The 23,416-nt window shown below is 35.3% G+C and overlaps 1 pseudogene; it reads left to right on the forward strand.

Annotated features, from left to right (window-relative positions):
• The first annotated feature begins 20,483 nt into the window (after positions 1-20,483).
• LOC116573872 lies at positions 20,484-21,660 on the forward strand (annotated as a pseudogene).
• The last annotated feature ends 1,756 nt before the right edge of the window (positions 21,661-23,416 follow it).

The following is a 23,416-nucleotide window of genomic DNA, read 5'->3' on the forward strand; positions in this document are numbered from 1 at the left end:
ATAAATCGTAAATATCTTTGGAAATAGTATCCAGCCAAACATTACAAGATTTCAGTAGTCATAATAACACCTGAACAGATTTGAGGCATCTTTATACATGTTTTATTATAACTTTAACCTGATTTATTTTTATATCCATGATTTCTTTTGCAAGCCTTATATAAGGTAAATGGACAAAGAGCCACAAGGCTACAAATATGTCAAGTTAATCTCAGGTAATTTTCCAGTGTACAGCAATTGTGTTTTGACCAAAACAGATGGGCATCCTTTTACATTCTAGGAAATGTCAGCCTTACTTGACAAGGGCGACATTCCGCTTGATAAGAAGCCCACATTTCTTCTTGTTCCTAGTCTTCGCTGTCTTTCACTTTTGCGCCTTGGGCTTCACAGAAGCTGTAGAATTTAAGCCCATGTGCCTATGCTCTCTGCACCACAACTCATGACTGCTGACAGTTGTGTGAACACCTGACTTAAAATAGCATCTTCTTAATCACTTGCAGATAGATAAATAGCAGAGGCACAGACATGAATCTTCCAATACAATGTCATGCTTGAAGAAGTAGCATTTAGAGTTGCCCTTAGCAACCAGGCTAGTTTATTTTCCTCCTTTCAGGTACAAGCTATTTATCTGCTAAAGGAGAAGTTTCCTATTTTTCAGATGGCCTCCCCTTTTTAGCTCACATACTTTTTCTTATACACCTTGTGATCACTCACTCTTCCCTGAAGGTTTACCTAGCATCAGGCTCTGTCAAAAGAAAGACTGTAATACATTACGATAAACTTAATAATATTTCTCACTATTTATTATTTTTGTCATTGTCATATTCTTACCAGAAATACGCTATGGTATTTATTAAACAAATATATAACAAGTGTTTACAAGGTTGGAGGGCTACCTAACAAATCTAGTAATTATCAAAGGGAAACAAATCCTGAGACCTGAAGGTAAACTTAGAAATAAAGTTGTTTGTTTCAAAAGTAAATGAACTCTGTTAATTCCAGGTTAAGCATTTATTTGCCTTATTACACCAATCACTACATTAACTTTTGCTTTGCTATTTATCTTCTAAAATATTTGTAACAGGATGCCTGCGTGGCTCAGTTGGTTAGGCAGCTGTCTTCGGCTTGGAATTGAGTCTCACATTGGGCTCCTTGCTCAGCAGGGAACCTACTTCTCCCTCTGCCTGCCACTCTACCTGCTTGTGCTCTCTTTCTCTCTCTCTCTCTCTGACAAATAAAAAAAATCTTAAAAAAATAAAATATTTGTAATAATAATACATTATGCAAAGAGATATGTACAAAGTAGCTTTACTACTGGAATTATGATAACCTATAATCAAAATGCATTTTGGTAAGGCACAAAACTTCTAATAGGTATTATGATAGATAAACAACACCAGGAACAATGTTGTTAAGTAGTCATTCGTTTCTACATCTAATATCAGGACAGACTTCTTCTTCTTCTTCTTTTTTTTTTTTTTAATTTTAAGATTATTTATTTATTTATTTATTTGACACAGAGAGAGAGAGAGAGAGCACACAAGTAGGAGAGAGGCAGGCAGAGGGAGAGGGGGAAGCAGGCTACCTGCAGAGCAGAGAGCCCGATGCGGGGCCTCACCCAGGACCCTGAGTCCAGGGCCTGAGCTGAAGGCAGACGCTTAGCCCACTGAGCCACCCAGGGGTTCCTCAGTCAGGACTTCTTTTGTCACCTTCTTTTTATTTACATTACAATCTCTCAACTTCATTACTGGAAGATCCTACCTCTACTTTCCCTTGGGGAACAGATAATTAAGAAGAATAATATGTTGGGGCACCTGAGTGGCTCAGTGGGTTAAGGCCTCTGCCTTCAGCTCAGGTCATGATCTTGGGGTCCTGGGATTGAGCCCCACATCAGGATCTCTGCTCCGCGGGGAGCCTGCTTCCCTTCCTCTCTCTCTCTGCCTGCCTCTGCCTGCTTGTGACCTCTGTCTGTCAAATGAATAAATGAAATCTTAAAAAAAAAAAAAAGAAGAAGAATATGTTGTTGAAGTGTTAAAAGTGTTATTAATAAAAATTTCAATTATCTGTACTACATTGTTGCCACACTACATATTCTGTGAATTTGGAAACTTTCATGTTTATTGAGCTTTCAGTTGGTGATCCTTCATACTTTTCCAAAATGTAACATCTAAAATAATAATCTTTCTATAGTCCCTATATCAGGATAATTTTACTTCTTTTTTTTTTTTTTGAGTTCCACAAATGTGTGCTAGCAGCAGGGATGAGACTGCACTAGAGCTAGTAGCAGTGCATAGTAACCAGGATCTACACTGTCTCTGAATGTGTTATTTATTAACCAAACATTTAGACATCTAACCCATCTAACCCATACCCCAGATATACTAAAAATAATACTTACAAGGACACACCTCTCAAATGTCATTTTCTTTTTTTCAAGGTCTGTAATGTGAGGTTGCCTTGTGAGTGAAATTATCCTGACAGAGATTTCATTGCTTCTATTATTTCATGTAAAATATACACACTATCATAAAGATTTAAATGATGTTGGAGAGTAAGATTACCCCTGTGCTAAATTTCTCTTAATAGCTTATGCATATGCTGCTTGCTGCAAAGATTATAGCAATGTTATGAGTTTATAGGACTGTGTGAAATATCCTAGGTCTTAAATACCACACTCAATAGGTACAGTACTGCATCAGCTTACACAATAACTCAAGAGAATGATTTAGTCAGAACAAGAGTGCACATCTTCTATCAATAAACCCTCATATTTTCACCCAGAAGACAGAAGTGCTATGTATTCACAATTGTTTTAGATTCACTTTGGAACTGAGTGCATATGACAATCCTGTAAGATTTCTTTTGAGGAGGAGGAAGGGGAGGGTTAGTAATCTTGTAGTATCAGGATTAAAAATAGGATATATAGTCAATGAAAATGATAATTCAATATAGAATTGCAATCCTTATTTATATGCAACATACAATATATAAAGTATTTTTGAACCTATGATTTTATTGTGAAAACACAATAAAATCTTCTTCTGAGATTCTCAATTTATGCATAATGATGTCATATCTCTGATAGATTAAATAATTTTTTCCTGATGTACAAAACTAGAATGTAGAATGACCAAGTTAGACACCAGTTATTCTAATTTCAAAACTAAAGCATTATTATTTAAAATTTTATTTTTCTATTTAAAGTGATTTTGGTGATACAGTTTTCTGAGTGGAAGAACTCTAGGCAACTTTACTGAAACAAAATTTATATAAAAACCTCCCAACCACAGTTCATCTGCATTCATTCATTTGCACATCAAGCTTTTGTATACAATTTCATCTCAACAGAGGACTCAGAGGATTAAAAAATTTGAAAAGCATGTTATGTGTATATAAAATGAAACAATCTTTGAGTATATTACTGAAAAAATATACACTTCTATTTTCAGAAATTGTAAACAGATATTGGCAAAAGCTAGGCTTAAAAATTTACTTTTTAATATTCCTTTAATAATAGGAGCAAAGTTGGACTTCACTTAGGGAATATCTAGAATTAACATAGTATATAGTACTGTTCATTGATTACATTTCACAGAGTAAAAAAAATTTAAATATAACCTTAGATTTAGCTGTAGTCAGCAGACATTTGATTGTCATTGTTGCCTTTAATTATTGTCTTTCTTATTACTTTCACAAGAATGACAACAATGCCATCCCAACTAAAACAACTTAACCTTGTGGTTGGTCCTAAAAGCATGAAGAAATATTTTGTAACCTCCTATTTGAAATGGAAATACCAGTATGCATTTGTGATTCCCTTTTAAAACATTTTTTTTTCCCTACATCTGTCTAGGAAAAAAAAAAAGAAAGAGGTACATGAACCGTCCTCATCCTCCATTATCCAAATTATGATTTCTAAATCCCATTTTCAAAAAAAAAGTTAGAGCAGGAGATATATGGGATGATCCTGGGACACCTTTTTGTGCCACAAGACAAGAAAATTATAAGATCTCAAGCTTTGTGTCCATAAGTATGCAAAAACCAACTAGAAGAATCTCCCCCTTTCCTAAAATGGTATAATTCAAGCAAAAAAGGAGGAATTATTAAACACTTCAAATATGTGAAAATGCAAGAGTACATGAAGATGGGTTTGAAAACAACGAACCCATCCACCAATATTGGGGGATTACTTGCAGCACAAGCTAGTTACTCTAAAATTTTCTAAATACTAAAAAAAGGGCTTTCAGCTGGAAGGAGGCAAAGGTGCCACCATCTTTGTTTCTCTGTAATCTGGGTTAAACCACACCAGCCATCTCCACTGTGCTGCCTAAATTCAACCCCAGCCAGACCAAAGTTGTATACCTGAGGTTCACCAGTGAGAAGTAGGTACCACTCTGCTGTGGCTGGAAAGATAGGCCCCCTGGGTCTGGCTTCCAAAGAATGTTGTTAGTGACATTGCCAAGGCAACTGGTGATTGGAAGGGTCTGAGGATTAACCATTCAGAACAGACAGGCCCAGATTGAAGCAGTGCCCTCTGCCTCTGCCCTGATTAGCTAAGCCCTAAGGGAACTGCCAAGAGACAGAAGGAAGCAGAAAAACATTAAGCACAGTGGAAATACCACTTTTGATGATACTGTCAACATTGATCAAAAAATGCAGCACCCAGGCGCCTGGGTGGCTCAGTGGGTTAAAGCCTCTGCTTTTGGCTCAGGTCATGATCCCAGGGTCCTGGGGTCGAGCCCCGCATCAGGCTTTCTGCTCAGCAAGGAGCCTGCTTCTTCCTCCCTCTCTGCCTGCCTCTCTGCCTACTTGTGATCTCTGTCTGTCAAATAAATAAATAAAATATTTTTTTAAAAATGCAGCACCCTTCTTCAGCAGTAGAACTCTTTGGAGCCATTAAAGAGATCCTTGGAACTGCCCAATCTGTGGACTACAATAGTGATGGCTGTCACCCTCATGACATCATAGATGACATAGATTGTGCTGAAGTAGAATGCCCAGATTGTTAAGAGCCATGCAGGAAAATCATTTCAATAAAAGATCATTTGACAACCCCCCAAAATACACACATACATACATACTAAATTTTTTTAAACAAAAGGAAAAGATAAGATATTTATTGTGACATTCTTAAATTAACTACATTTGAAATAATCATTTAAGTGATGATAACTGATGAAGAAATTTTGAATTAGAAAGTAACCATTTTGCAATTCCTGATGAAATCATTGGTTCATGTAAAAATAATCTATATCCTAAAATCAATAGTCAAAAGTTTAATGTAAACTTTTTAATAGAATGTTCAAAGAAACAGCTGGACCCAGAAAACTCTACCATTCTCAATGATTTAAAAAGAAACTTCAAGAACTATGCTTTCTGCCAGAATTCCATTTTGAAAATAAGTTTTCTAAAGTTTACGCATAAAAATTACAAGATTTAGGGGAAATAGTGAATTCTACAAATTGAAAGCCATTAGATTACAGACTTACCTCATCTAATGACTGTTTAGTAAAATTTATTTCTACATAATACTCTTGAGAAGTTGTATCACTTTTGAAAAACCACTTTTTATTACGGTGTAATGAGTTTTTTCTACTCCCAGGTATGCCAAATATAAATTCTAAAAACAGTGCCATTTTGACATAATGGCTTCAAGCAATTATATACCTAATTTACTCAACAAACAATATGACAAGAAAAATGACAAAGGAACATAAATATTATAAAGAAAAAGATAAAACCATCTATTTTTGCACAACATATAATTATTCTTTTAAATAAAAAGTCAGAAAATAATTGTAGTATATTTAAATTAAAAATGTTAATATCTAGAAATTATAAAAGTAGCTTGAAAAATAATAAAAAAGATAAATAACCTAAAGCAAGACTGAGTACAATATACAAACAACCACTTCTCCAAAGAAGAAATATAATTTGATGGTAAATATTCTTAAAATATTTAACTTAATTCATAATCTAGGGAATAGAATTTAAAACAATATGGAGATATTCAAAATACAAATGTTTATCCAATAGATCTTTAAAGTAAAAATGTGGGGCTCCTGGGTGGCTCAGTGGGTTAAGCCTCTGCCTTCCGCTCAGGTCATGATCCCAGGGTCCTGGAATTGAGCCCCGCATTGGGCTCTCTGCTCAGCGGGGAGCCTGCTTCTCTCTCTCTCTCTGCCTGCCTCTCTGCCTACTTGAGATTTCTCTCTCTGTCAAATAAATAAATAAAATCTTGAAAAAAAAAAAGTTAAAAAAGAAGTAAAAATGTGATCATATCTTATTTAATATTGTTGAGGGAGTTTAAAATTAGCACTTTTATGTATTTGAGTAGAATATAAATTAAGGAAATATATTTGAAAAGACATTTTTACTATTTATTAAAATTTTGAAATGATTAGATTTTTTTGTCCTTCTAGTTCCACCTATTGGAAAATTATGTATATTTTTGCTCAGGCTTATTATAATATAGGTACAAAAATAATCAATACAGTATATTATGGAAGCAAAAAAATGAGGAAACACCCTCATTGTATAAAATGGGTCATGTGAGCACGGAATCTCTAATCTAGGCTAGATTTGAGAATAAAAGTGTTTAGAATCAAAGAAGGCTACTTTCCTGAAGAAATATTAACTGTGCTTTTTTTTTTTTTCAATTTTAAAGATAGATAAAAGGCTAAAAGAAATATAATGCCACTCTCTTTCTATTGAAGATATAATATACACTAACTGATTCTAGCCACTCCCACACCTTGAGATTTACCTCTACAGAGAGAAGTGTTGTTAATAAGAGTGTGTTAGAAACGCCTGACTTTGGGTAGAATGTATGCTAAAAAGAACTACTATTGATGGAGTGTTAAATTATATTTAATACTTGTAAAGGTTTATACTGTGTTCTTAAAAATCTCTTGAGCCACAACCTTAATTTTAGTTTTTCCAATTATGACAGCTATTACATTTATAAAGTTTACAACTCAAGCCTATAGTTTTTGTTGCATTGTTTGTCTAGTTTCCTTTCTCATTCTTCAACAATTAAATCGATTTGTCTGGGTATGCTTTTTTTCTTTTTCCAAAGATTATCTTGAAGAAGTGCTGAGGTTTCCCAGTTCAGCAATTAAATTGACTTGTCAGATAAAATTCTGAGAAATAGATGATACACCCAATCACATCTTCATAACTGCTTCCGTTATTATTTTGGATATAACTTATTTTCAGTGCTTTTTAAGCCTCGAATATGCTCAGTGGGATAGAAAATGTTTGTTCAAGCTTTGCATAGACGTCTGCCACTTCTCTGTGTGTTACAGACCTGAGGTTCAGTATGGGCAGGCAAGCTAGTTTCACATTTTTGTACTCTGTGGAGACTACATTTCCTTCCAGGAACATGGTGAAATGTTTCCCTTGGTTGCTAATGCATTGCTCGTGCTCTGGTCTTTGTTTCCCAAAGGCTAACTTGAGGAAAGGGCATGTGAGAATACAATTCTTCCTTCATTTTATTCTTTTGTGAAGTAAATGTGAGAGTTGAAAGGGCTAAAGTGAAACTCTTAGATTTGAGGGTCAGAAAATGAATTAAATTCCAAGCTGTGCTTATTACAAATGTGTGATCCTGCTCAGTGTAACCAACTTGTCTGAACTTCAGTTTTCCCATTTATAAATTGGGATAACATTCCCTGATTTACATAGCTGGGCTGTTGCCAGTGTTAACTAAGACAATCTATTTAAAAGGTTAAGATGTACACAACTTATTTAAGACTCAAAGATCACATATTCAAATGTTCCCAATTTGTACTTCCTAGGACAGATAGTGAAAAAAAATAAGCAGCTTAAAACTTTTTCAGATCAGCTTCTTAATCTTTAAAATGTTATAATAGTACCTACTGTATAGGCTACCGAAGGATTAAATAAACTAAGAAATGCAAATTAATAGTAATAGTACTTCTTCATAACATATGCTCAAATGTTAGCACTTTTGCTTATCAAACAATTATTTTTAGGAGGTCTTATAAGTGCAATGTAATGAACTAGGTTCTGTTGAGGGTGGGGAGTGACTGACATAAGTTTTCTCTTTATATATATTAGTAAATAAGGTAAAATTATAAAAAAGTAACATCAGCCACACTGCATAAAATTTAAATACATGGTCTCGATAATCAAATTGTGCAAGTTGGTATTGTTTAAAACCTCTATGGATTGGTTTTCCAATCTTTAAAATTAGATTAACAATATCTCTATCATAAGGTTGTTTTGAGAATTTAAGTAGTATTTGTAAAGGGCTTAAAATAGCGTTTGGCACATTGTAAATGTAAAGTGGTTGATAAACTAAAAAATAAAACACATGGTGGGAAATAATATACGTAATTTGGTTACAAAAATGTGGCTAGATGACCCAAGGAAGTCATGTAATATTTCATAGAGGAGATTGCCTTTGACTGAGGCTCTAAGTATTGAGGAATGGCTGAGTGAATGGAGAATTTAAAAAGAGGGTGGCTTGTGCAAAAGAAAATGAAAAGGTATAGATCTGGAAATCCAGGAGTTTCCAAAAGGAGCAATAGGTCTTTTATTTGGCTGGAGTGGCCAATTGTAAAAGAAAAGAGTGGAAAAGAAAAGATTGAAAAGGTAGGTGAGAAAGGAGAGCCTAGAAGGTGTTGAATGCCTTTCTTTTCCTGGCAATGGGGAGCAGAAGATATTAATTCGGTAGCCAAGTGTAAGATCAAGGCATAAAGGCTGTAGGAGGTAGACCAGTTCTGCGGCATTGCAGCAAACTAGGGGAAAGGAGAATGACAAAGAGAACACAGAAAGTAAGTAAAAAAGCAAAAGTAAAATACTGCAAATATGAAACCAACAGAATTTTGTAAGTGATAAAGGAGAGAATTCAAAGATGATTCTAATGTTTTTAGGCTGTGAGTAGAAATAGGGCTCTCCTATCAAAGGAGCAGTAGATTGATAGCTAATATTCAGATTTGACTACACAATGGTATTTTTCTATTTTTTTTTTCAAATTTTAGTTCTCTATAAATCTGAGTGAGAGAATATTTGTAACTGCAACACACCTATTCATTGGGAGAAAATGCACACACCTACAGACACACCACCTCCATCACCATTATCCTAATCGTTGGTTTCTAAAAGAACCCAAAAATGTTTATTAAAAAGTATTTAACATTCTAAATCAGTAACAAAATGGCATTTTATTATTTTTTAAAATTATTTTTAAAAGATTTTATTTATTGATTTGTCAGAGAGAGAGAGAGAGAGAAATAGAGAGTGAGCACAAACAGGGGGAGCAGCAGGCAGGGGGAGAAGCAGGCTCCCCGCTGAGCAAGAGGCCTGATGCAGGACTTGATCCCAGGACCCAAGGATCATGACGTGAGCCAAAAGCAGACACTTAACCAACTGAGTCACCCAGAGATCACAGCATTTTAAATAATAAAGGTAATTTTTTTTTTTTCAGTGGCACAGTGATTAAGACATGTGGACAAATGCGTGTGAGCTGGAGAGGCACAGAGGGCTAGAGTGGTTTACAGGTGCTGGGTGTTAGAACCTGACCAGTGTGAGAGATCACAGACTCTGATAAGGCTAAAGGGGCTCTTCTTCTGGCCAAATAAATAATATTATTTAATTTAACTCACTAAACAGAATAATAATCATGAACCCATACTGATATAAATAAACAAATAGATGGAGTCAAAAGTTTGATGAGGAAGGTGGCTATTTACATTGTTTCAATGTACTTGTCTACAAAATACTTGTCGATTACAAAAGCAAAAAAACGGTAACTCTATAATGGAGAACCCTACTGGCTATCACCTTAACCAACCATTCAAAGTGATCATCATCAGTATTAGGAAAAAATAAAAATCATATGCCACCTACTAAGGCACAAAGAGAATGTGGCCCAGCTTCTGTGTTTTTTCTGGAAAAGATAATCATGCATAGATAATCATGAAGAAGCATCAGACAAACTCAGATGGAGAAACATTCTATAAAATGATTTTCTTATACTCGGAAAGTTTTAAGATCATGAAACTCAAGGAAACACAGAACTATTCTACTTTGGAGGAAACTAGAGTCATGACAAGGGAATGCCACCAATGACTCTGAACCTGATCAATTTGCTACAAGGAACTATGTAAAGATAACTGACAAAATTTGAATGAAATTTAAGGATGAACTGGATATGACATATCAGTGTTAATTTTCAGATTGTGACTTTTGTGCTGTGATTATGTGAGAGCCATGTACATAACTATAAGATATATATTAAAGCATTTGGGGTTGTTAGGGTATCAGCTTAGCAATATACTCTCAACATTTTAAGAAAAAAAAAAGTCTTTGTGGTGGCTGAGTGTGGTTGGAAAGGAGTGCAGTAGTGAGTCCTGTGTTTAAAAAGAGAGAGACCGAGAAGAAAAAGAAACAAAAGAAAAAAGTCTTTGCGTTGTACTTACTACTTTTCTAAAATTTTGAAATTGTTCAAAAACTGACCACTAAAAAAAATAAAAATAAAAATGAAAACCAACTACTAAAAATGAATAGCATTTCCACACATTACCTTAGTAGTAGGTATTGTGTAATTACCTTACAGTTTTAAAATTCTTTATTACCCATTTAGAATATCTTTTGATTCATTGTCAAATGTATGCATATGTATTTGTTTTACTAAAGAGTATATACATTTTGTGATGTTATTCTTATACATAGTTTACTGTACATATTTTTAATGTTTCTATGAATATAGCCAAGTAAGGATTTTGAAAACTACTTCAAAATTAACAGTGTTTTCAAACCCTGCATTTTCTATGATTCACTGGAGAAGAGTAATATAATTCTCCTTCAAGGATGGGGATATATACTCAAAGAGGAAAGTGATAATAGCTTATGTATACAAACAAATGATACCTGTATCTTGTATATTTGTGGAATTATGGGACTACCAATTTAAAAGGACCTCAAAGAGTTTTTAATGCAGTGGTTATTAAACTTAAATAACCATGTACTACTTTCTTCAGGATAAATCCTTTGTGGAATCCCAGTACCTAAAGTAGTTAATATCAATCTGCTCTGCTTAAAACAAATTGAAGGCCCCAGAGCACTCTCTGCTTGGCTCTTCCTCCATTCCCCAAAAGAACCCTTGACAATCAGGAAAGAATCCCTAGAAATTCATGGACTGCAATTTGAAAATCATTTTCTGTACCATTTCATACTTAATGTACAAATTCTCTCTCAGTATATCCAGTACAAAATTATATATTTCCCAGCTTTGTTTTTTATAGTTCCAGTAAAAAGAACTCACTAATTCCGAAGACAGTCTATTTCCATTTAGACAGCAAAAAATATCTGTCACTTAAAAGACAAAAATAACTAGAGAAGCCACCTTCATGATAAAAATATCCATGCTATTTTTTATTATCTACAATAAGAGGAAGAAGAAGAGCCAAAAAAGAGATATGGCACAAAATGAGCCAAGTCTAAGGTCAATAATAAATCCTATTTTTAATGTCAAATGCATTTTTTGAATGATTTTATTTCTTTATTTGAGAGAGAGAGCAAGAGAGCACAGGAGCACTAGCAGGGGGAGGGGCAGAGGAAGAGGAAGAAGCAGACTCTTCACCAAGCAGGAAGCCTGATGTAGGGATCAATCCCGGGATCCCTGCCATCATGACCTGAGCAGAAGGCAGACACTTAACTGACTGAGCAACCCAGGTGTCCACAAATGCATTTTCTATGTATTGCAATTTATTGCAAAAATTTTAAAATACATATATATCAAAAAATATTATATATATGCCTATAAATGCAGTTTTTAAAGTTTTAATTAATGCTAACAGGTAGTTTTATTAACAGTTAACTTGATCATATTGTACATTCTTTAAATTTTTGTTCAATTTTATAAAAATGGGAATGTTAATTATCAGTTGCCATTTATTGCATATTGACTTAGTGACAGGTCCTGATCTGTGTAATTGGAATACACAATCAAGGATAAGACAGAGAGTCCCTGAGCATGTAGTTTAAATCCTGGAAGTGAGGAACTACTTAAAGCAGATCTATTACTAAATACATAATATGAATTATAATTTACTAACATTAAAGATAGATATTGTATACAGATTTTGTTATTTTCAATCTTTCTTTTTTCCTTTATTATAATGATATCACAATATGGGTTTTCATGAACGACATTATATCTTTAATACTAAATGTTGTTATATATGGTATTTCTGAGAAGATACCAATATAAATATCTTGGCTTCCTCATGGCTATCATTAATGTTTATTCTTAATAATTTTAGCAGAAGATCAGTACTCTCCTTAAGCATGTCAATTAAACATGTTATGGTGAATTCCAAAACAATTCATTCCATTTTTGGACCTACATATCCTAATAAACCATGTAGACCACTGGAAAGCAAGAGAAAATAAGTATCATATAATCTATATGTATATATATTCCAAATCATCTCTTATTTTGGAATTCATTAACATGATAGATATTATGTCTAGAAACATGTGAGCTCTTTGTTACAGATAATTTATTCATATAATTTAGCTGATTCAAAGCGCAAATGATAAGTTTCCCTTGATACTAAAAAATTTAATGATCAAATATGAGAATGGGAGAAGAAAGGTATTTTATTCTTAAAATAACTATTATATTAAAGTCTCCCAAAAGACCTTTTAAAAGAAAAAGCAATTAACAAATGAATTGACCTAATTTTATAAGCCATTCCTTTGTTAATACCTACTAAGTCTTGTTTCTAACTTCATACTGTTACCATGAGTGGGTTCTCCATTTTTAGTTCTGAAATGTCCTTGACTCTCTTAGTTTTTATTATATATATAAATATATATTTATATGTAATACATAAATACATATAATTATTTATGATACATATATATCTATCATAAATAAACTATTTGATTCCAGTTTCTGATCCTTCTTTTTGAAACCTGGAAAACTTCATTCTTGTTCAATAAAAAACATTACACAAGTTAATAAAATAACTATAAACACACAATCATTTTTCACAAATTTTTACTAGATATTTCTGCATTTAATTTCTCCATCAATTACAGCTTATCCTCAAGGTTCACTGAGTATGTCTATACCTTGGAAATGCTATTTTAGAACTGTTGATTTTACAAACTAATACTTAAAATATATATGAAGAAAAATATATATGTATGAAGAAGAAAGATATATTCAGTAACACTTCTACTCAGTGAGCAAATTTGATTTTCTAGTTTTTAGGAAAGAAGTTATGTTCCCCCAATTCTCAGCCTAAATAAAAATGACTTCATGTACTATTGAGTATTAAAAACACAACAGCATCTATATTTAAAATGATAATAACCCTCATGTTTATATATATTAGACTAATGTATACATCAGTGACTCAAGGTTCCAAGCTTGATATGTAAAGTTGGACAAAGCTCAAATGTGTGTCCCATTTGTCTGGTAACCATTTATACATTAAAAAATACATAAGAGAAGAAATGTAATTTTGGAGAAATTAACCTTGAAATGTTCATAATTACATAGATAAGCACACATGGCTTTAATTGTAATGTTAACTTAGGTCAAATCTGCTACAATAACACCTGATGAAATCACGGTGATTGGTAGAGAGCTTCCACTTACCTATTAATTTATGCTTGTTAACTAAGTAGGCACATATATTTTTCTCAATATTTCTGGGTAAAAGTCTGGCTTCATCTGTCCCTCACACTCCATTTTGCTATATTGGAACAAAAAGTGGCCATCAATTTTTATATATATATATATAATTTTTATATAAAATTTTTATATAAAATTTTATAAATATATATAAATATATATTTTATATGTATATAAAATTATATATATATAAGGATATGTGTGTATATATATATCTCCTAATAATATAGTGCCTATATTATATAGTGCCTAATATAAAATGCCTATATGTATGGCACTATACACACACACACACACACACACATATATATGTATAGTGCTTTATAATTTACTTTCAAAACCAGTCATAATAGTGCTATTAGACATGATTATTATCCCCATTTTATAGATGTGTAAACCAAGGCTCAGAGAGAAAAATACAAGTATTGAAAAATACAAGATTTTTAAGAAAGCAAGCTAAGATCAGGCCCTTGGAATGAAAAGTAAATTTAGTGAGACAATTTTTATGCCTGGACGTGCTATAAAAGTGACTTGCTAAAGAGAATATTCTTAGATGGTTTGAATTGAGAAGATGGAGAGAAAAACTTTTTTTTTTTTTTTAAGATTTTATTTATTTATTTGACAGACAGAGAGATCACAAGTAGGCAGAGAGATAGGCAGAGAGAGGGGGAAGCAAGTTCCTCACTGAGCAGAGAGCCTGATTCGGGGCTTTATTCCAGGACCTTGAGATCATGACTGGAGCAGAAGGTAGAGGTATAACCCCAGGTGCCTGGGAGAGAAAAACTTTTGAGGCTTTTGGTAACAGTCTTACTAAGCACTTACAGAAAAAAAACAACATTCCACGCACTTTGCATTTGTCATCTCTCTTAACTCCTGCACAGACTTATGAAGTAGTCATTATTATATTTATATTGTAAGTAAGAGAACTGAAGTCTGGAGAATTTGAGCAATTTGCTCATAGTAAAAGCAGTGAATGCGTAAGGTTTCAGTCTCATCCCTGACAGGCTTTATAACCTGAGAGAGAACATGAGTTTAAATCAATCTATGTTACATTACTAACATTCATCTCTGAAATTACATAAGGTCCAGAAATAAAGCTTGGGCTTAATTTTAAATACATTGGATTAAGGTCAGCATGAAGTCTACATTCCAGACTGAAGAGCCTGGGAAAATGTTTTGTGTACTTTGTCTTAATTTCAGCTTAATTAAGCTGTAATAAAGACTGCTTTCTGAGATATATTATGTATATAAAAGAACACAGTTATAGAAAAAAGGGATCATAAAGACACTGAATTGAGAAATAAACAAAAGATTTAAAAATAATATTGAATGCAATCATAAACAAAATGTTCAGAGTCATAAACGGGGAGGAAGAAGAGGTGATGGGAAAACATCGTCACACTGCACGAAGTTGTCTTTCTCTGCAAGCCAGGGCAAGGCGAGAACGAGGTCCAGCCCTGGTTCATACCCAGGGCCTTGCCACCTCTGATTTCTTCCTCTTGGTCTTTTTATATTTTTTAATATTTTTTTATATTTTTATATCTTCAGCTTCCATCCTAAAAGATACATTGCTAAAGCGAAAAGTTACTACAACTTAGATGATAAAGTTAATATGGTAAAAACACTATTAAAACTCTGAAGAGAGCTTTAACTTATACATAAAATTATTATTTGTTTTATATTTATGTAGTCTGCAGGTTTGGAGTTTGGGGGCTGAGTCGGGTGAGAGAAATCAAAATATTCCATACAGGACATTTTCAAGGTAATAATCTGGAAGTAATCTTGGAAATAATCTGCCAGAACCAAAACTAACTGAAAAGTAAATTGTTGGGGACCTGAGTGGCTCAGTACCTTGATCTCAGTTTAGGTCTGGATCTCAGGGTCCTGAGTTCAAGGCCCACACTGGGCTCCATGATGAGTGTGGAGCCTACTTAAAAACAAACAAACTGGGACGCCTGGGTAGCTCCGTGGTTTAAGCCTCTGCCTTTGGCTCAGGTCATGATCTCAGGGTCCTGGGATTGGGTCTGCTCCGCGGGGAGCCTGCTTCCCTTCCTCTCCCTCTGCCTGCCTCTCTGCCTACTTGTGATCTCTCTGTCTGTCAAATAAATAAATAAAATCTTTAAAAACAAACAAACAAAACAAAAAACGTAATTTGTTCAGTCAGCAAACACATGATAACCCCTCTACATCTATCTCCCTTCCCCTCAACATCCAGACATAAAGCATAACTAAACAAGACCTATTTGGTATTATACTGCATATTAAATCATCAGGTCTGAATTACCAATGAGTACAAGGGATACTGTAGAAAAAAAAATGCCTTATGATCATTTATGGGCAGTGAAAAGTAGACTTGGTCTGTAAAAATGTGCATTTGTTGTCTGTATATTAATGAGATGCCAAAGATCCAAAGATCAGGACATTATTTTGAATTTATTCCTACATTTTTTTAAAAGAAGGACTGAATTACAAGACTCAATGGTATTCAATGGTTACATAGAGCGCCCCTCCCCAAAAATTATGCATTGAAGTTTTAACTCTCAATACCTCAGAAAATGACTTTATTTAGAAATAGGATGTTGGGGATGTAATTAGTTAATGAGAGATCTATAGAGTAGGTCCTAATCATATATAATTGGTATCTTTATAAGAGGTGGAAATTTTTGCACAGGCACACATCAGGGGAACATGTGGACATGAAGAGAGCCACCTACAAGCCAAGGAGAAAGGCCTAGAACACATCCTTCTGTACACCCCTCAGAAGGAAACAAACTTGTCCACGCCTTTGAGCTGTGAGATAATAATCTATTGTGATCTGTGAGATAATAATCTATTGTTTAAGCCACCTAGTTTGTGGGACTTTGTGAAGGCAAACTACCACCTAAGGCATTATGTTAAAAATAATCTGAAAAGCAAAAACCTCTAGTATTGGCCTAACACTAGGCCAATGGGAAGCACACAGAATTAGTCATTAGGAGACCAGTCCTAGTTAGAATTAGTCTTCAGTAATTTGCTATAAACATGCTTTCAGAATGCTTTGAAATAACGGAACTTTACTGAAAATATCAAATTATTTAATTAGTTCACTTTGAAAGGTTTCAGAAAGAATGTCAACATAGATCTATAGTGCTATGTAAATGTAGGTAATGGCATTTATTAAACATCATCAAAATTTCTCCATTAGAATAATCATTGAAATGGAAAAATATGGCACAGACCTTTTTATAAAAAAAGAGATTAAAAAAAAAAATTCTTCCTGGATTTGCCTGATCAAATCACCTGCTTCCAGTTGGGAAGGGGATGAAATTTAGCTCTTAGTTTCTAGAATCCAAAATACAACAATTTAAATGTTAGTTTTGAGTTAAAATCACACCCTTTCATTTCATTCTGTTAGTGTTCAATCATCAAACAATGCTGATTCAGAACAACACCACCTTTTCTGAAATGCTAGGAAATACAACTGAACATCCACTGTGCAATATTGTCTTTATGTAAAACACTTTACCCTCTTCTGCAATGTATTTGCCTATGTTTTCCTTCTCAGCTAAACCTCAACTCCTCAAGAGGTAGGTACCTATGACAGTGTGTGCAGCCTACTCAGGATTCAGTGCTTAATCAAGGAGAAAGGGGACGGCCTGAAGGACTGGACAGAGACCAGAAGGAAGAAAACTATAAAGAAAAAGATGTGTCATTTCTAAGCGACTATTGATTCGTGTCCAATTAATTTTCCCCTTATCTTAATCTGAATTATAATTTTTAGTTTTCAGTAATTTCCTGGTGACATACTCTAATTCAAAACACAGCACAATGCTTTTCTTCCCTGGAAATGCGGGAAGATACAAAAGCAGCTGGTTGACCTCTGCAAGGGTACATCCGCTGTGTGGTACCTCCGCTGCTTAGGACCACGAACCTTATATCTGAGAGGGAGAGAAAAAAGGAAGGAAAGACGGGGTAGGGTGTTGGGGAGGGGGTGGGTGTAAGACATCTTTAGACCTTATACAAGAATATTTTATTTTTTTAATTCAGTCCAGGGCAGACTTACAGGCTACCGACCAATTTTTATTTGTGTAATTTCTCCACTTGTGTGTATGGCTTAGGAAAGAGAGGCCGTGGAAAGAGTTAAATGATGTTGTCCTCCTTCAAGAAAAACTCAATAAACGTTGTTTATCCACCACTGGCTAAGATTAATTTTCAAATTACACAGTTTCTAACCATACTGTCTCTTCCAAATTACTGATGCAAAATAAAAAATAGGTTATTGAAGTTACTAAATATATTTTCAAAAACCACAGTTCTGAAGCAGCGTTGAAATTTTAGTATTAATTTCCTAACTTATCTTTATTCTGTGTCTAAAATATAATTTACCTATGAGATGATACAAGGCTTTTATGCTTAAAAGATTGATAGTGAAAGACATTTTGCTTTACCCACAGTCCACTTAAAATAGTTTCAGCCTGGTCCTTTCGACAAGGCACAAAACTATGGTTAGGATTAAGAGTACAGTTTCGGTAACTGAACTGCTTGTATTTTAAGTCTGATTCAATACTGATTTTATCAATATAATTATGTGATGCTGTCCACGTAGTTTAATGCCAAAGTCTCAGGTTTTAACGAATAGCAAGTACATATCATACAGAGTTCTGTAAGTATTAAACGAGGTAATATCTGTAACATTCCTAGCATTGTGTTCCAAGTCCCATAAAATAGCCATTGCAGTCATTTAGAGATAGAGCCACTTGAGCCTACCACCCAAAGTAAAAATGCATATGCTACACTTCATCCTATCTTTCTTATGCAATTAAGATCCACTCTGAGCAGATGTTTGCAAGACAGAAGGGGCAAAAATAAATCTACAGGGGCTTCCCACACTGGAATAGGAGTTAGCAAAAGAAAATCCTTTTGCCCTGGTTAGCTATTAATGATCTTTATTTTCTCAGTTAACCCCTCCTTTAGCTTTTACAATGTCCTGCCACAGGCTTATCCAAGAAATTTGCATCAGTTAGTGGATAGGGAGTGGGGGCGTGGCTTTCAGTGCCAGGGTAAGAGAATCAGAGGTTTGTCAAAGAGTACACATTTCTCACTGTCAAAGAGTACACATTTCCTAGACCTGGTCCTGACCGGTAAAGAAGATGAAACCTGTTCACTCCTGTTCACTCTAAGTGAGGACTAGTTCAGATTTTTCTCATTACTTTCCCCCATGTTCAGCTATTATTACCTGCCTACCCCGATGTTCAGCCATTGTCAGTGAGCCTCAGAAGTGTTCCAGTCTTAGATACAGACTAAGATCCCCACAAGAATCAGCAAACCTCACCACGCCCCAATCAGCTCAGAGTACACACTCCATCCTGTGAACCTCCTCTGGTGTACTGGGGGGGGGCGGGGCGGTCTTTCTTTACCGAAGAACATAAGACGTGGCTCCTTTTCTCCACACAAAATGTTACTGTAGCATTGGGTCTCAGATTGCAGCCATTCAAGACAAACTTAAGACTTCGATTTTGTCAAAGTCCTAGGATTTCATACCATCTATCCAATGCCTTTGAAAAGCTGAGACACTGAATTAAGTAATGTTTGATAAACTACAAGATCTGCTCCTGGTTATTTTCAGCAAGACTAAGTTTAGCAGCAGGTAGACTTTCTCATTAAAAAAAAAAAAGTGTTAACAGTTATCTTGTTTCATAATTAACCAGATTATTACAATGCAAAGATGGGTGTTGTGATTGAAGTAGGTATGGGGTAATAGGGAGCACTGAGGAGGGCAACAAATTTGAATTACTGTAGTAGGCTCTAAAGGGAAAAAGGGGAAAAAAAGAAGTCTTTCTTTTAAATCAGGGTTGAGAGATTAATCTTGGAGTAACTGTGATCAGCAGGAGAGCAGCTTTCAACCAGAACTTGAAAATCATTCATCTTGGCAAGGGAAAAGGTCAATGGCTTTAAATTTAGACAGATTTGGGTTCAAATTTGGTCTTTTTCCATTTACTATAAATAAAATTGAGGTCATTTCTCATCTCTTCTAAAATTTTGTTTATCTAAAGTATTGGACTAATATGTATTTCATTTCAAGGATTCAATTTGTCTTTACTAAAAGGCAGTGGAGGTCATGAGGCAGACAGGCTTCCCTCAGAGTTCTCACAAATTAGCTGGAAGATTGTAAGGCCAGATAGAGAGATGACATAGGGTAATGGCTAACCACTTGACACTGGAATCAGTCTTTCCAGGTTTCTTTCCTGGTTGCATTCCCTATGAAACTGGTTTTTGATAATTTACTTAATCTCTTATCCATAAAATGTGGTTATCAGTGCTTCTCCTATGTATGGCTATGGATTGAGTGAGTTAATCTATATGAACATTTAGAAAGAACTATGGAGTGACTTAAACATTCACTTTTAGGATATGTACCTGCCTCTCTTTTGCACTTCTTCTCAGGAACAAAGAAATTCTGCATTTAGCTACCCCTGCCTCCTCTTGGCCAGATCACTCGCTTTTCTGTATATTATGTCTTACTAATTATCTTTTCCACTGGTATCGCTTCTCAGACTTTTGGCTAAGATCAAGTATATTTTTCCCACTGGTGCTGAAACAGGCTGGAATCTTTCTAATTGTAAAAAAAAAAAAAATTAAATTAAAAAAAAATCCTTTTTCCAAGGTCAATTTACTACCCAACTACCACCCTGTATTCTTACCTTCAGGGCCCAATTTAAGAAATTTCTTCATCATCACGAACGGGAAATGAAGGCAGAGCTGTGGGCACTTTTTATGCCCACCGTATCTCAGATTCATTCTTATGGAACTGAGAACTTAATCTTCCAAAATGTCGAAAACACCATCTTATGCCCCACTTCCCATCCTAGCTCCCGTAACACAAATGTCCAGCACACCTGGATTTGTGGGATACAGTCCATACAGTCATCACCCCTACAACAACTGCAGGCTGAGAGGGATCTCAGTCGCCGACAGCCAGCTCAACATCCTCTGGTATTACCATTTCAAAACACCCAAGTCCACCAGATACTCAGCTGATGCCTCACATGAGATACAGCAGAAAGTTCTCGGACCAAGTAAAAGCTTCCAACCCTGACCCAAAGGTGTGGGAGTTTGGCCAGATTATTGGTGGCATGTGGCAAGATCTATGAGACTATGTGAATGAATACAAAGCAGAACATAAATCTATGAAGGTCTATTTTAAGTTCCCTGCATACTCTCCTTACATAAATGCAAAAAGTCATATAGAAGCTGCTCTGGAGGAAGAAAGTCGACAGAGACAGCCTCGCATGGAGAAAGGAGAACCATATGTGAGCATTCTGCAGAAGATCTAAATGATGATGACGATGGCTTTCAGCAAGGCATACAGTCACTGTCCATTTCCAGAGACACCAACACCTCATCAGTGAAATCCCCAGGAAGAGTGTGGTGTCAGACTTTTGGTCGGCTGCCACAACACCTAGAAGGCAAGTCCAGTCCTTAATAGCTCAACAGCAACAACTAGAAGCTGAACTTTTTCAAGCAGAGGAGCAACACCAGGAAAAGAAGACGAAATTCCTGGAAAGAATAGATTCTTCTAACAATGAACATAGAAGTGGGTGCAGTTTGAAAGTAGATGTGGGTTGGAAAAAAATTGCCCCTGAAATTGCACAGAGAGAGGAACAGGCTCGAAAAAGGCAGGAGGAAAGGGAAGAGGAGAGAGATGGCCTAGCAAGTTGAAGGCCGTCAGAGCAGCATGGTTCCTGAAGGAGAGCAAGCTGCTAGTAAGACTGCGGAACAGAAAGAGCACAAGCGTATCCCAGTGGAGACAGAGGAGGTAGAAGAAGTGACAGAGAGCCAATAGAACACTGAGGAAGGCACACCTACTCCTGAAGACAATGAGAGTGGGCAGGAGGGGGTGGACCAGATGGCTGAGGAGGAGCCCAGTGGTAGTAAGGCTGTCTCAGAGAGCAACAATGGACGAGCCACCAATGGACCCCACACGGGAAGACGAGAAGAAAGAATAAATGTTGCCTTGTTTTATGTGTTCTAAATACTTTTTTAAATGAAAATTTTAAAAAAGAAGGGAGGAAAGAGATTTCTTCAGCATGCTTTCATTCTCTGCTCCATTCCAATCTGTCTACTCTCCCCTCTGCTTACAGAGCTCTTCCTTTCTGCATCACCATTCTTCGTATCTCTAAGTCCAGGGAATGTTTTCCAACTTTCCCCTTGCCTATTATTTCAGAAACACTTTATACTACCTCTGAGTTAACAGTAAACCACTGTCTCTAAATAAACTAATATTCATAATAACAACAGTAATTAAAAACAGCAGCATATTGCTTTGGTTTATTCTATACCACGCTCTCCTGGCATTCCTCTTATGCTCTAATTTTCCCTTCTTAACCACATGGATGGTCCTTTTTTTTTTTTTTCTATCCAATCCCTCACTGTTGAATTTCTTTGCAGTTTGTCATAGGTCATATGATATTTCTCACTCAGCGTCCTTCAGTTAAGTGTTCACACCATGCCCATAGCTTCCGTTGTGAGAAATATGTACATATGTGTCTGCATCTCAGTCTTTTTGAATTCTAGCCCCAGATATCCAGATAACTGTCTATTTGTATGTTTCCATGTTAAATAGTGAACTTCCAGTGTCTTCCTCTAATGGCTCCTATCTGAATGAACGATAATAGCATCCATCCAATTGGACAAGTTGGAAACCTGAGAATCCTTTAAGACATTCTCCCATCTCTCTTGTCCCCTGTATCAGTGAGGTCTGATGTTCTATTGATTTTGCCTCCTTAAATAGCTCTCAGACTCTGCATCTCTCAACATTTTTTCTGCCAGAATCCTAATCCAAGGGATCACCTATTGTTCCCTGAATTAATGCAACACCCTTCCAAATGGTCCCACTTTCTTTCTGTTCTGCAAATCTTTTTTCTATAGTACAGGAAAAAACAATTGTTTGATAATGCAAATCTGACTGCATCTTTCTTGTTTATAATTTTTCAGTGGCTTCCCCACTTTTAACCTGTGCAAGGCCTACCATTATCTGGTTTGCACTTCACTCTTTAGCTTTATCTCTAACATTTTTCTGTTCTTTCACTCTGTCTTTCATTTCCTCTAGTGAGCAACAGTACGCCCTGCCTTAGGCCATCACACAAACTGTTCCTTCTGCTCCACGCATTTTGACTTCTCTTTCTCTCTCTATCTCTCTCTCTCTCTCTCTTTTTTTTTTTTTTTTTTGGTCAGCTAAACTTCATTCTTTAGATTTCAATGAGAAGATCAAAGTTTTTATTTTTAAGCAAACGCTGAGGACATTTATCTACACTAAGATTGTTCATTTACAGCACACTGCATTTGTCCTTCCTCGTAACACTTATCATCTTATTTTTAATAAGTGGTTCTTCCACTAGACTGCAGTTTTTGATGACAGAAAAATGATGTCTGCTTTACTCACAATTAAGTCCTTGAATTTTTAAAGGGCTATAAATCCCAAATTCCAGCAACATTTATTAAAGTCGATTTATTATTTTTTTTCTCTCCCAGGTTCTCCTATAAAAATTTGTCTTGGCCATGTGGGTTTGAGACAAACATATAACTTCTCTAAAACTTGTATTCTAATTTATATTCCTTCATCTGAGAGAGTCAGATCACTTTTCATACCATGTCATACCCACTCATACATTCTTAAGACAAGGAGTTTGAATTACTCTGCCATGTTGGGGGATGTTCCCTAAGAGGTACCTGCAGTTAAAAAAAATAGATTAGCATAGTTCA

This window comes from Mustela erminea, chromosome 15 (genome assembly GCF_009829155.1).
Source record: "Mustela erminea isolate mMusErm1 chromosome 15, mMusErm1.Pri, whole genome shotgun sequence".
Lineage (NCBI taxonomy): Eukaryota > Metazoa > Chordata > Mammalia > Carnivora > Mustelidae > Mustela > Mustela erminea.